Source organism: Panthera leo, chromosome B4 (genome assembly GCF_018350215.1).
Source record: "Panthera leo isolate Ple1 chromosome B4, P.leo_Ple1_pat1.1, whole genome shotgun sequence".
Taxonomy (NCBI): domain Eukaryota; kingdom Metazoa; phylum Chordata; class Mammalia; order Carnivora; family Felidae; genus Panthera; species Panthera leo.
In genome coordinates, this window is record NC_056685.1 from 28,097,979 (window position 1) to 28,111,348 (window position 13,370).

Here is a 13,370-nt window from a genome sequence, read left to right on the forward strand (position 1 = left end):
TAGCTGCAAAACTGATTAGACCAAAAAAAAAAAAAATGTTTTCATCCATACTTTATACAGCCATTGGAATTAAAAAGCATAGAAAATACCTTTACATTTCTTATTTGATGCATTAGTGGAACTCACCAAGGTATATATATACTGGAATATCTAAAAAAAATTGTAGGAAATCTCTACATCAAAAGTTATAAGGAAATTGACAATAGTTTTAGCAATTTTATATTATTGCAGAATGTGCTAATTTAGACATCAAGTTCCTAATATGTAAATGAGAAAAAATATGCCAAGTTAAGAATATGAAAATGAATATGAATAATAAATGCAAGGAAAAATATCTACCCATATGCTTATCACTAAGTCACAAGTTAAAATGACTTTGCACAGTTTTTACTTTGTATTAAAGGAGCTAAAATTTTTAAAAAGAAATCTAATATTGACAACATAAACAGTGATACCAGACTCTTTTAGAAAATAATGCCAGGAGTATATGCTGAGAATCACAGCAATGTTCAGATTATTTCACTCAGTAGGAATTTAGGAAATAAATATTGTGCTAATTATAAATCATAGATATAGAGAAAAATGCTTTTAGGGACTAATTATAGATCAATGTAAAGTATCATGTTACCTTTAAGTAATTATTTTTGAAGACTCTAGAACAACTGTCCAATAGAACTTTCTGTGCTGATGAGAAGTTGTATAATTTGCACTGTCCAATACGGTATCCATTAGCCACAGGTAGCCACTGAGCACTTGAAATGTGACTAGGGCAACTGAGGAACTGAAATTTAAATTTTATTTAACATTAATTATGCTTAAATACTCACATAGGTTTAGTGGCCATGGTATTGGACAGTGAAGCTTTAGAAATATGGAAAAATGTTAGGTGAAAATAGTAAGTTTATGTGATATAATTACAAATAGGTAAATACCTGTATGTACATAAAGAAAGTGATATTTACAATTAAAATATTTATGTTAGGATTGAAGGAAATGGGTGATTTTTTTAAACGCTGATTAAAAGATCAGGTGAAAATAATAAAGCATTCCAGCACTGTGCTACTCAATATGGTAGCCACTAGCCTGATGTGGCAATTTTCATTTAAATTAAGTAAAATTAAGAAGCCAGTTCTTCAGTCACACTAGCCACATTTCAAGTGTTTGATAGCACACATGGCTAACGTTTACCACTTAGAGGAGATACAGAACATGTCTAGCATTGCAGAAAATTCTGTCCTATCGTTCCACAGAACTGATAAAAGGAATGTACCGGAACAAGTCATTGATTATTTATTAGTAATTTCTGTGGGCATAGATGAATTAAAACTGGTATCACTTCTTTTTCTTTTCAAAATTTTATTTAAATATAGTAAATATATAGTCTAATATTGGTTCCAGGAATAGAATTTAGTGATTTACCACTTAATAGCACCCAGTGCTCATCATCATAAGTGCCCTCCTTAATGCCCATCACCCATTTAGCCCATTCCCCCACACCTGCCTCCTTCAGCCCTCAGTTTGTTCTCTAATTTTACTAGTCTGTATGGTTTGCTTCCCTCTCTCTTTTTTTCCCCTTCCCATTTGTTCATCTGTTTTGTTTCTTAAATCCCACATACGAATGAAGACCATACACCCGTAACTTTGATCAGCATTCAGTAAAGTATGGACTGAAAACCAGTCCTGATTATACCAGTCCATGATTAAATGCTTACTCTCAATTGTGTACTTGTTTAGAAACTTTTATAGCAATAATGTGATAGTTCTCATTGAACGTTAGATTGATCTGGTTATCAGTGAAGCTGCCTGTAGAGTTCTGTGTAGTAAGATCTGAGTATTAGTTGTGAGCAGTAATCTATGGGCATGGGTCCACCCACAATGAGAATTAAAACAGTTCTTTACTACAGGTAGTCTGAGAAACATTGGTAAAGATGAAGCAGAGAAGGTGGGTTGCTCAGGGGAGTTTTGTAAAGAGCTTAAATTGGTTGTTAGTATAGTTTAATATACACTTGCAAGTGAGATTAAAAATTGAACACTACATCTCTGATTGTGATAAGCTTAGACTTCATCCTTCGTGCTAGTAGAAATAAGGCAAGTGATTCATTCTTCAACAGTGTAAATAAGGATTTTAAAGGAGTTCCTCCTAGTCAGTGCCTCTATTTGGGGAACTTGTTTCCTGTTTTCCTCCTGGGGGTGGGTGGTGGGGATTCAACCAGCTAGCACAATCTTTGCCTTTTGGCAAAATTTCCAACTTCATATTTTCCTTTACCCCTTCTAAACTCCATTTGGCATATTGTTATGCTTAGTTCTTTGTAACTTTTTTCATCTCTTTCCCACAAAGTTTGTTTCAAAGGCTTACAAAATGTCCAAAACGAGAAAATTGTTTTAAACTAAGTTAACTTCTAAAGTTTTGTTTTAAAATTTCCTTTTTTCACACTTAAGCTTGATTGATTCCCTGATATAAGATATTAAACTGAATTATTTGTGAAATGTGGAAAGCTTTTTATTACTATAATTAAGGCATAATCTGTCAGCTAAAGCATTGTTTTAATGATACAGGGTAAGCATAATCCTGGATTTACTACCTGTTTCTTATTGTGGTTTTGGTTGTATACTAAATGGCTGCCTATTCCCTGAAATGAAGTGCCCCATATGGGCTGTCCAGTTTGTTTTGAGGACCAATTCTACATTTGTAGAATTTGGGGTCAAATGGAATCAAGTACTCTGTGATAGTTGTTCGCCTGATTCCTAGTGACCTTGCATTTTGGAATAAAACACATATGCGTACTCAGTCCTTCATCGATACGATTGATTAATCTGTTACTGATTTTAGCATTTCTTCCTTTTCTTCCTAATTTATCAGTTTGGAAAGAGTTAGAAAACACTTGAAGGAAATCAATCTCTGTTTTTAATAATAGTCTATGAGTTACAGAAAAAGAAAGTGTTCAGCATTTCTTGTTTAAATTTTGAGTTTTCTGAGACATATTTACTTAAAATATATATGACTATCATACTGAAAGAGTGGCATCTTCTGATTTCATTTTAATATTATGATAATAATTTGCTTTACTTAGGCACAATTATAGATATAGATAACCATATTATCACTTGGGTTATCTTCAAAAGATTAAATAAATACATTAAGAAATATATTAATAATATATCTATATTAATATTATTATTCCGTTTGATATTTGGCAATATATTTTTAAGGTACAGTGTGCGATTTCCTGATCTGAACAAAATATTCCATTTCTTTTCAGGAGTTTGGGTTATAGTAATCAATTTACAGCATTTTCTCCTAAATGTATTAAGGTGCAGCATTTTAAAAACATGTTCTTAAGTTATTTGATATGTAATTAGGGGTTTATGTTGCTAATATTATTTTTATATAACACATTTCTGATTCTTCAGAATAGTTGTAGGCTTCTAATTGTTTTATGCAACTTTCAACCTTGAGAATGTTGACTAATTGGTTAATATTCTTTCTATTCAAAATTTTTTAGCGCTGATTATGTTTTAGGAACTATTTAATAAGGTTCTTCAAATAATCAGTGTTTCAAAAAAAAGCCAAAACCCTTTTCCTCTGGGAGCTTACATTCTCGTAGATTGCTTAATTTATGATTCTGTGGCATTTAACACCAAGGGCTAGTTTTCTGTTGTCAGGAAATGCATTTATGTCATTATTAGGTAATATAGAGGTATAGAAGAAGGGTAAAATTCCTTCTAGTTCAATGAGTCTGATTCATTGTTCTTCAGTGAATTTAGTTTTACTTATTTTAATGGAACTTACATAACTATGATCATTTGGCAGCCCAGAATTTTTCTGTATTTTTCTCAACTTCCCAACTGGTAGTTCAGTACTGGGGTAGAAATTAAAGTACCCACTTAAGGTTTTGGGTTTCTGGAGTGATGTTTGAAACATGAAATATTCTTTAGGGAAGATACTCCTTTTTTTTGAAAGAAGGGAATGTGGTTTTGGAATACTCATGATTTTATCTCGTTTATTTTTTTCAGAACCTAAATTTTGTAGCATAGGTAGATAAACTTGAACCAAATGGTATGATCTCAGTATAATATTTTACTCTTCTCTCCTCCTTCAGGAAAATCTTTAACTTCCACCACAAGAAGATTAAAAAGAGGTCCCTCCTGCACCAAGAAAGATCTGCAGATCTTTTTCAGTGTTCTTGGAGGTGTGGGGTGTGAGAACTTGATCAGTTTGTGCAACCACCTTGTTCTCTAAAGGTAAGCACTGTGTAGTGAGTGCACACTCATGGGCCCACGCTCCTAATGCAGGTCTGGTTTTGGAATGCTCCATTGAGGGTTTGAGGCCATCAGACTGCCTCGTAGAAGGATGGCCTAGGCAGCCACTTGTGGGCAAGACGTCACACACATCCATCAAGAGATGGTTTTCCTTGGTTAGAAGTAAAGCATGTCCTAGAGATGTATGGGTGTATTTTTTCTTTATTTTTTTAAAAAATCCCAATTACAGTAAAATTTGTGTCCAGTTCAGCCTGCATTTAAATCAGTTTAATAACTGCTGTGGTTGATCCCTCATCAAGAACTCTTCTTGGTTATCTTGAGATTTACGTTTAAGAATTTTGAAGCAATGACAGCCTTTAAGCATTCTGGTGACTTAATAGATTAAATTGATAAAACCTGCTCTGAAGAGTTGCTTTTTCATGATCTTTTTGAAACGATCTCTTAACCTTTACTTCAGAGAAGGTCCTTTAAGCCATTTTTAAATCTGTATTAAGCTTCAGAAAATATGGAAGCAAAGATCTTCTTAATCTTTAATAAGCATATGAACATAAAATTGCTGATCCTAATTGAAAAAAAAATTGCTCTTAAAATCAGCAGCTTTCTTCCTAGCTTGCACCTTTTTCCTGTCTTTAGGAAATGAAGGCATATACATTGGTTCCATGAGGGAAACCTCACAAAGGATAAATAAATTAATGTCTCACCTTTACTTCTAAACTCTAATATCAGAAAACTTTATTGGTCTATTGTACAATGTATTGATGCCTCTCAGAAAGACCAGTCCTAAATAAAATTGTCATTTGAATACCATGCATTGACTATGAAGGAGAACCAGAGAATGTCGATCTTGAAAATGTCAAGATTAAAAGTAGGTTAATATTAAATAATAATTTTGGCTGTCACCAAGAGACTAAACGTCTAGCAAAACAGTTCAGATTACAGTCACTGGATACTATGGTATCGACAGTGAGGATTTAAAGTGCTGGTGAAGACATTAATTGGTCCATATCTAGTTTTATTCATTATTTTTTCCTTAAAGCTTTTAAAGTGATCTTGGAAGCCTTAGTTCTGAAAGATATGTACTATTCATGAAGCACTTAAGTTTGGGAAAAATCTGCTGATTTTTGTCTGGCAGCCTTCTCTTTGGTTTATGATAAATTTTATCGCCTTTTCAAAATACTTGTTCTTCCTATATATGAATAATAAAAGATATTAAGGAGGGAAACAACCTTTGTTTTTGCTGTTAGAATGGGGAAAAAAATGCAACTGAGACCTTTTTTGAAAAAGACTTGAGATCCAGTTTACTGTTTTATATGAAAATAGTTGAGGAATTAAAATTAGTCTTGCTTATTGTAACTACAGGCAACTTTAAAAGATTTAAATCTTCAAAGTAGATATGGGTTTTATAGTGAAGAAATATATATTACTGAGTATTTGGAGATAATCTCTATATAATTTTTTTTGAATTTTTATTTGTGAGAGCATGTTAAATATTTTTAACCTTTATAATAGCACGGAACAGAATAGACAAATGCATTAAGTCTGAGACAGTTGAGAAAAAAATTTGAATTAAAAGTCAAACAAACTGAAAATATAAGGTAGGATACAAGAATAAATAAACAGGTTACTATTTGTTACCTAAAATAAAACTTTATTAGAACTAAAAATTTTTAATCTAAAAAGCACCCCCTTCTTTTTAAAAGTGAGCTTTGTCTTAAACAATAGTATTGGCAGTATATTTGTAAAAAGAAAAATTTATTTCAACATGTTAGAATTGGTGTTCAAATTTCAAATCAGTTATGTAGCAGGAATATATAAAATTGGGACCAATGAGGAACTTGTCTTCTGTATCTAAAGTATGAAAAATAGGATCTTTTCCTAACAACTCTTATTAATATCACCTCAATTCATATTAGGCAACAAAATAAACTGTTGTTCTTTGATTTTGATGATATATAGGAGTGAAAACCCAACCCACCATTACTGACACTAAGGAATTCTTCTACTGGAATTGGAACTAGAATTTGGGAGATTTTATTTGTATGTATACATACATATACTTACTCTTACACATACATACACACTAGTGTTTATTTCTCCTTTTGAATTCTGTAAGAATGATTTGTCAAAGATAAGATTTCTGATTTGTCTTTCACTAGTATTTTGATGCCATGTTTTTGTTTGTTTTTAATTAAAGAGTAGTCCCTACTAGAAATTTGGTTTCTTTGGTATGATCATGCTCCCTGTCCTAACAGCTAAAGGGAGGTGAGAGAGCCCTCCTTACCAATATTGATTTTCTAGACCAGCACTGTTCAATAAAAATATAAGCCACAAATACAAACTACATGTATAATTCTAAGGGTTTTTTGTAGTCGCATTAAAAAAGTAAAAAGAAACAGGCAAAATTAATTTTAATCACATTTAATTTAACCTAATATATCTAAAATATTCCTTCAACATGTCATCAGTATAAAAAATTGAGGTGTTTTACTTTTATTCAATTAAGTATTCAAAATCTGATGTGTATTTTACACTTACAGAAAATTTTGTGTTGAACTAGGCACATTTCAAGTGCTCAATAGCCACATGTAGCTAGTAGCTACTGTATGAGGGAGTGCGGATCTACACCAAGAATGGATCTTCCATTTTAGCATCATCCACGATGAATTCCATTGGGTAACTCCGTAAGCTCCCCTGGTTTAGAGTTTCTGGATTTAACAGAAGACCAAAAAAAAAAAAAAAAAAAAAAAAAAACAAAAAAACAAAAAAAAACAAAACAAGCTGCCTAGTTTAATTTAAATTTCAGGTAAATAACAAATAATTGTTTAGTGTCATTGTGACCCATGCTATATTCGGGACATGCTTAGAAAAAAATTGTTTATTTGAAACACAGGTTTAACTGAGTGTCCCGTATTTTATCTGGCAATCTTACCCTGGTTTAACTGAATGGAAGACGTCATCAGGCTTCCTAGATACTTGTTGGACTAGAGGATAGAGAATCTCTTCCTCTGTGGAGAATTTTGATAACCCTCCAAAAATCAGTATGCAAACCAGAAACTATATATAGCCAATTCTTCCTCATTCTCTAAGATGTTTAAGACAGAAGATGGACTTGTATCACAGAGGCTCAGTCATCATGTATTTAAATATTTTAAATCTAAATTATTACATTAAGTGTTAAGGTTTATAGTTACTTACTTGAGCTTCCAAAATAGAAACTATCTAACAGCATATTACTAGTATCACATCTTATGAAAAACAGTTCGCCCTTGGTGACTGTCTCAGCAGTTTTCAGGGTCCTGGCTATTTCAAGTTATTTCCCTACTATTGGTAACCACTGCAGCTGTCACATTGTCTCAAGTTGGCAAGCACTGGCTCAAAATAGTAGGTTGCCAAGTGCCAGGATAAGTTTTACTTTACATTGCAAGTATTTAAGTACTTGTAATTCTGTGCTTTGGTGTTGATCATTAGACCCTGACCCAGTCAACATCCAGTCAGTTCTTAAACCATTATCTCTCATTCATACTAACGTCTTTTACAGAGGAGCAGCTTTCCATTCTTATTTTTTGACATTCAGTACCGTTTTGAAGCAAGTAACAACTTCTTTAGTAGTAAGTAGATCTTATCCCTCTTAACCTCTAGAAAGGAGACCATTTATAATTCGTGTTCTCTAAGGACAGTAATTACACCAGCTCCACACTCCCTCTCAGGGGGAACACTTGCCTTCAGGAGGTGAATAACTTTAGGTGACAGGTCTGCTTCATTACCAGCCAGGCAGGTAAGATCCAACTGCCAGTGCGGTTTGGCAGTTTAGCAGTTCAGTTTAAGCTATGGCGCATTCCAAATCCATTCATGCTTAGGAGAATGTACCCAAGAGTGTGGATATGTTTATAATTACTGCATTTCCTTCAGAGAACAAGAATTACAGGTAAGGCTTGGTGTTTTTTTGGTTTTGGTTTCTTTTTTTGCAGTGATCCAAAAATTATTTTTATGTAAGAAATTTAAGAATATGAAGGTATTACTCTTTCCTCAAAACAGTCACCAAAAAAAATCTCAAACATAGCCTATATTATATAACAGTTTTCTTCCTCACTCTAAGAAGGAATTGAACCTGGAAAGGAGGGGAGGTAGGAGGAGACAACTTATTGTCATTTGAAAGCTGTGAATATCACACATTCCATGTCTAGAAATATCCTAGGTTTATGTAAGAATCTTATTTTGCCTAACTTTTAGTGTCTAAGGTATGAATTATTTTGTCAAATTAACACCTACGTCTATATATAGCTCAGGTGTTCAGCCTTTCTGAGCGAATATCTTTACCAGCAGTGAGTAAATTAATGAATTGTGTTTGGGTTTTCACTTTTATTCTCAAGACTGACTTCTTTTGTTTAAAGGCTTTAACCTCATTTCTGAAACCAAAATTTAAAGCTGCAAAATACCTTAAAATCTAACGCCTTTTTTACCCCATGATGGATGAGCTTTAGAGGGTCTGTGAATCCCCTGAAATTATAATAAAATTTTGTACGTATGTGTTTTTTGCTGGGAAGAGTGTACATAATTTTCATCATAATCTCGAAGGGCTTTGCAACACTGATCGAGTCTAACATCATCACTTTACTGATAAACTGAATTTCAAAGGATGTGAATTATTTGCCTTCCATTTGAAATTTAATACTTGTAAAAAACTAAAGTTCGTTTCTAGAAAACACTGTATTTGTTTTTAGAAGGAAAAAGCTTTAACTTGAATTAAGTAAACTTGAGACTACCAGCCTAAATGAGAGCAGGTAATTTGCCACTAGTTTCTTCCATTCTACCCTTTGACTGGAATCTTTACCAGTTGTATAAAAGTGGCCCCTCAGTAAAGTATGTGATAAATTCTTGAAAGTCAGGGAAGGAAAAAGTGAATTATCTATTATAATTTGAGATCCTATTTTTTTCTTTTTTCAAATTCTTTGTTCAAAGAGAGTGATAACTAAAACTCAAGAAAATAGGTGAATAATGTGATTTTGAGAGTATTAAAGCAGTTAATTGCTTTTATAAACATCACATTGAGCATTGTTGGGACTCCTGGTCCTGAAGCCTAGATAGATTCTACAATAGACTATATACTTCAAGTGGGTTTTCAGTGATGGAGTATTTTAAGTTCATTCTTTTTTATCAGAAGATGTTTTTATTAATATACTAGTACTTTAGAAGTAGTAAGTAAGCAAGTTCCAAATTAATGAAGGAAACCACTACTTGTTTCTCAAAATAAAGGAAATGCCATTTTTTTACCTTTCTTTTTTTTCCTGATACTGGTTAGGAAAGTCTGCCTCATTCAAGATTTAATGAATTTATTTGAGAGATGATACACGGAAACCAGTTATTTCTCAAAAGGGGCAAAAAAGAGTACGACAACTTAGGTCACTACCTACATTTTTAATTTAAATTTAATGATACTTGAAGATTCTAAAATGCATAATATATAAAGCTCATAATAGAAAATGGCACAAATTTCTGAAATAGACTACAATTTTATCTCCCCCCACCCCCCTTTGAGCATTGTCACTCAAGGTGATAATAACTTATGCTCTTCTGCCTTTGTGGAAGGTAACTTTTTAAGTGAGCCAGATTTTATCCAGGAAGAACAGTTCATATATGCCACCCAGTAGGCCACCTATGTTGCTTTCTATGGGTAATTCTAACAAACAAAACTTACATTTTTACTTTTCATTCATCAAATATTTTGTGTTTAAAATAGAAAAGCTTAAATTCTTCTTAGGAACATTTACAAATATTTAGAATTTAGAAATAGTTTCTTTTTTTTTTTTATTTGAGGTAGACTGATTTTAAATATTGCCTTTGCATTCAAAGAAATTGGAACAATTAATTGACCTATTCACACAATTCATTACATCAGTGGTGGAGCTTTGGTTTACACGGCATATTAAAAATAATCCAACATCTGGGTGCCTGTGTGGCTCAGTTAAGCGTCCAACTTCAGCTCAGGTCATGATATCAATGGTTCATGAGTTCAAACCCTGTGTCGGGCTCTGTGCTGACAACTCAGAGCCTGGAGCCTGGTTCAGATTTTGTATCTCCCTCTTTCTCTGCCTTTCCCCTGTTCACACTCTGTCTCTCTCTCTCTCAAAAATAAATAAACATTAAAAAAATTGAATCAACATCTGAACATAGATCAGTAGAAATTATTGATGATCAATTTTATTAACATAGATTATTTATTTATTTATTTATTTATTTATAAAATAATAGTAGTTTCAAAGAAACCAGAACTGTTAAAAGTGACTTCTCTCTGTGTGCCTACATGCATGCTTATATCTTTCTGAGTATAAACAATTTAGCATTTAACTCTTTATTTTCAGTTCATATATCAAAAACTCTTTTAGCCGTTTCACTCTTTATACTGTAGTATGTAGACTTTGAAACTTTGCCGCAACTGCCCTCCATGTTCTTATGTAGGAAATAAATGTATTTAATCAGTCATCAAATACATAGAGAACTTGAGAATAGAATGGTAAATAAATGGCAACTGCCCTCCATGTTCTTATGTAGGAAATAAATGGATTCAATCAGTCATCAAATATATAGAGAACTTGAGAATAGAATGGTAAATAAAACATTTTCTGTGCTCATAGTATCTACAGTTTACTAAAGATGTGTGATGGAGTGGTATAGAGGGAGGATAGAGGGGATTCTAACCTAATCCACGGCTCCCGAGAAGACTTCTTTGCCAAAATGAAATTTTAACTGAACCAAAGGCATTATTAGGAGTTAGTGAGAGAAAATGAGAAGGCAGAATAAGCATATGTGAAAGCCCTGAAGGAAGAAATAAACAAGACACACTGAAGACAAAAGACTTCTAGAGAGAGGGAGAGACGAGACTGTATAGAAAAGTATCTTTAAAGATACTTGGCCTTTGGGCTTTAGCAAGAGCAGTGGGAAGACATTGAACATCATATTTTATTTTTTCTAAAACTTATTATGAAAGCCTGATAACACAGCTTTTCATGAGCATAAGTATATAACCTATGTGACCATCACCCAGAAGAAGAAACAGAACATCATCAGCATCCCAGAAATTCCCTTTCATCTTTCCTTCCAGTCAGTCTTGCCCCCCACCCACCGAGGACACCTCTCACCTGACTTCTTTAACTGCATAGATGCTATCGCTTATATTGTACTTTATGTAAATGGGGACTCGAGTATATGCTCATTTCATATGAATGAAAGAAGGCAGACACAACATTCTGATTTTGAGAGTCACCCATATTGTTGATTATGGTTGCTGATCAGTCTCATGGCTGTATGTTGTATCATATGAATGTACCATGAGATTTGTTATACCTGCCCAGTGCAGGATAGAAAAATGTGAAGTCAGCAAGTTTCACAGTTAAGTCCGGGGGAGAGATAATGGGGTTTGAGCTAGTGTGGTGACAAGTGAGGATGAATAGAAGTGGGCATATTAGAGATTTATGAGTTAGAATTTATAGGGCATGGTGATTAATTAGATGAGGGGATGAGGAATACAAAGGCACCAAGGATAACCCATAGGTTTCTGGCTTGATCAGAAGTGGATGGTGGTGCCCTTTAAGTCCAAACACTGGAAAGGGATGGATTGTTGTATGAGTTTTAGTGATAGAGGGGGATAATGAATTTAGCATCCAGTATGTTTGAGGTACCTGTGAAGCATTGCACAATTTGTGCAACTAAAGAACTGTTTACTAACTGAATGAATGCATGACTTGACATTCATTAATAACAGTGTGCTAACAGAGTTCTACCTGGGGAGGGTTGTAAACCTATCTCTTCTTCACCTATAAATCTCATCAGATGCTCTTCCTAATGTTTGTAGGAGTGGTTTCATCAAGTGTTATTCTTTTCATATATTTTCCTATATAGTGTATTTCCCCTAAAGTACTGCTGACTTAATATGCATGCAGAATCGCACCTTCCCATATACATCGTGATGCCTTCATACTTTAAAAAATGTGTTTCAGTCCTTACAGTCTTGGATTAGTGCACAATAGCCACACTGTAAAGTGAGTTTAATTATATGAAATGATCCACCTACTTACTTGGCAAGACTTAAAGTGACTGAAATAAATGTTCATTAAATTTTGGTAGGGGAAAGGAAAGAAACATAAGAATGAGGTAGAACCTGAAGCCTGAGTTGGAGCCTAGGCAGGGAGCCATAGAGAGAACCCTGGGTGTTAGGGAGTAGGATAAAAGCCCCTGATCTTAAAGGGATGGAATCCCAACGGGGTCGGATATGAACTATGAATGAGGAACTCTGCCTCCTTTAACAGTGCTGCCTGGGACTGTTTTCGCCCATGGGAAATTTTATGGGAAGAGGAATAATAGGTATGACACTGAATTAAGCAAATGCTGGCACTAGTGGAATACTTAATAGACTTGGTAGTTTACCCAGTTTACACCAGTCATTTATGATTTAATGTTGTATTTAGCCCACAAAATTTGAACTAAAATCAAGGCATTTTATCATGTCCATGAAAAAAACCAGTAAGTAGTCATGGTCATGATTTTCAGTTTACAGAGTTTTACCTAGCTTTAGGTTCTGTCACTGACCAGGTAGTACAGTTCTTAAAATTAAATTCCTCCATTTCATTTCCTGGAGAGGGGGTGGGGGGAGAGAGAGAGAGAGAGAGAGAGAGAGAGAGAGAGAGAGAGAGAGTGTGTGTGTGTGTGTGTGTGTGTGTGTGTGTGTTTGGTTTGTTTGTTTTCAAATTTTTGCCAAATGAACATTTACATAGTGAAACCAAACCAGTACTTTCTGAAACCACTGAATTTAATTCACTCATTCAGCATACATTTATGAAGTATATTCCATATTTGTAATAGTTTTGTGGCCTAGGGTAATGATGCAAAGAAGTGTTTGTGCCTGTTTTTATTGGCACTGTAGTTGGGAGCCTCAGAACATACAAATCATTGTGATCATACAAATTATTATCAGATTACCTGAATAGTGTTGTAAAAGCAGTGAATTCAGGGGAAAGAAGATACAGGCTGTGATCTACTAGGAAAAATGACAGAGGTGGTAGAATTTAATTTGGGTCCTGATGGGTAAGTAGGATTTGAACAGGTATGGCAAAGAG

General features: G+C 33.8%; 1 protein-coding gene across 13 annotated transcripts in view; it reads left to right on the plus strand.

Moving 5' to 3' along the window:
* ZEB1 (zinc finger E-box binding homeobox 1) overlaps positions 1-13,370 on the plus strand; it is a 198,413-nt gene that overhangs the window by 55,975 nt on the left and 129,068 nt on the right. For 5 of the 13 annotated variants that reach the window (XR_006204617.1, XR_006204625.1, XR_006204623.1 and 2 more), the window contains exon 3: positions 4,101-4,242. The exons of 5 other annotated variants lie outside the window; for them this stretch is intronic. The gene's annotated coding sequence lies outside the window, so the exon portion shown is untranslated. Of the gene's footprint in view, positions 1-4,100; positions 4,243-6,216; positions 6,567-7,798; positions 7,819-13,370 lie in introns of those variants that run through there. 3 more of the 13 variants (XR_006204620.1, XR_006204621.1, XR_006204618.1) reach the window with 3 other exon arrangements.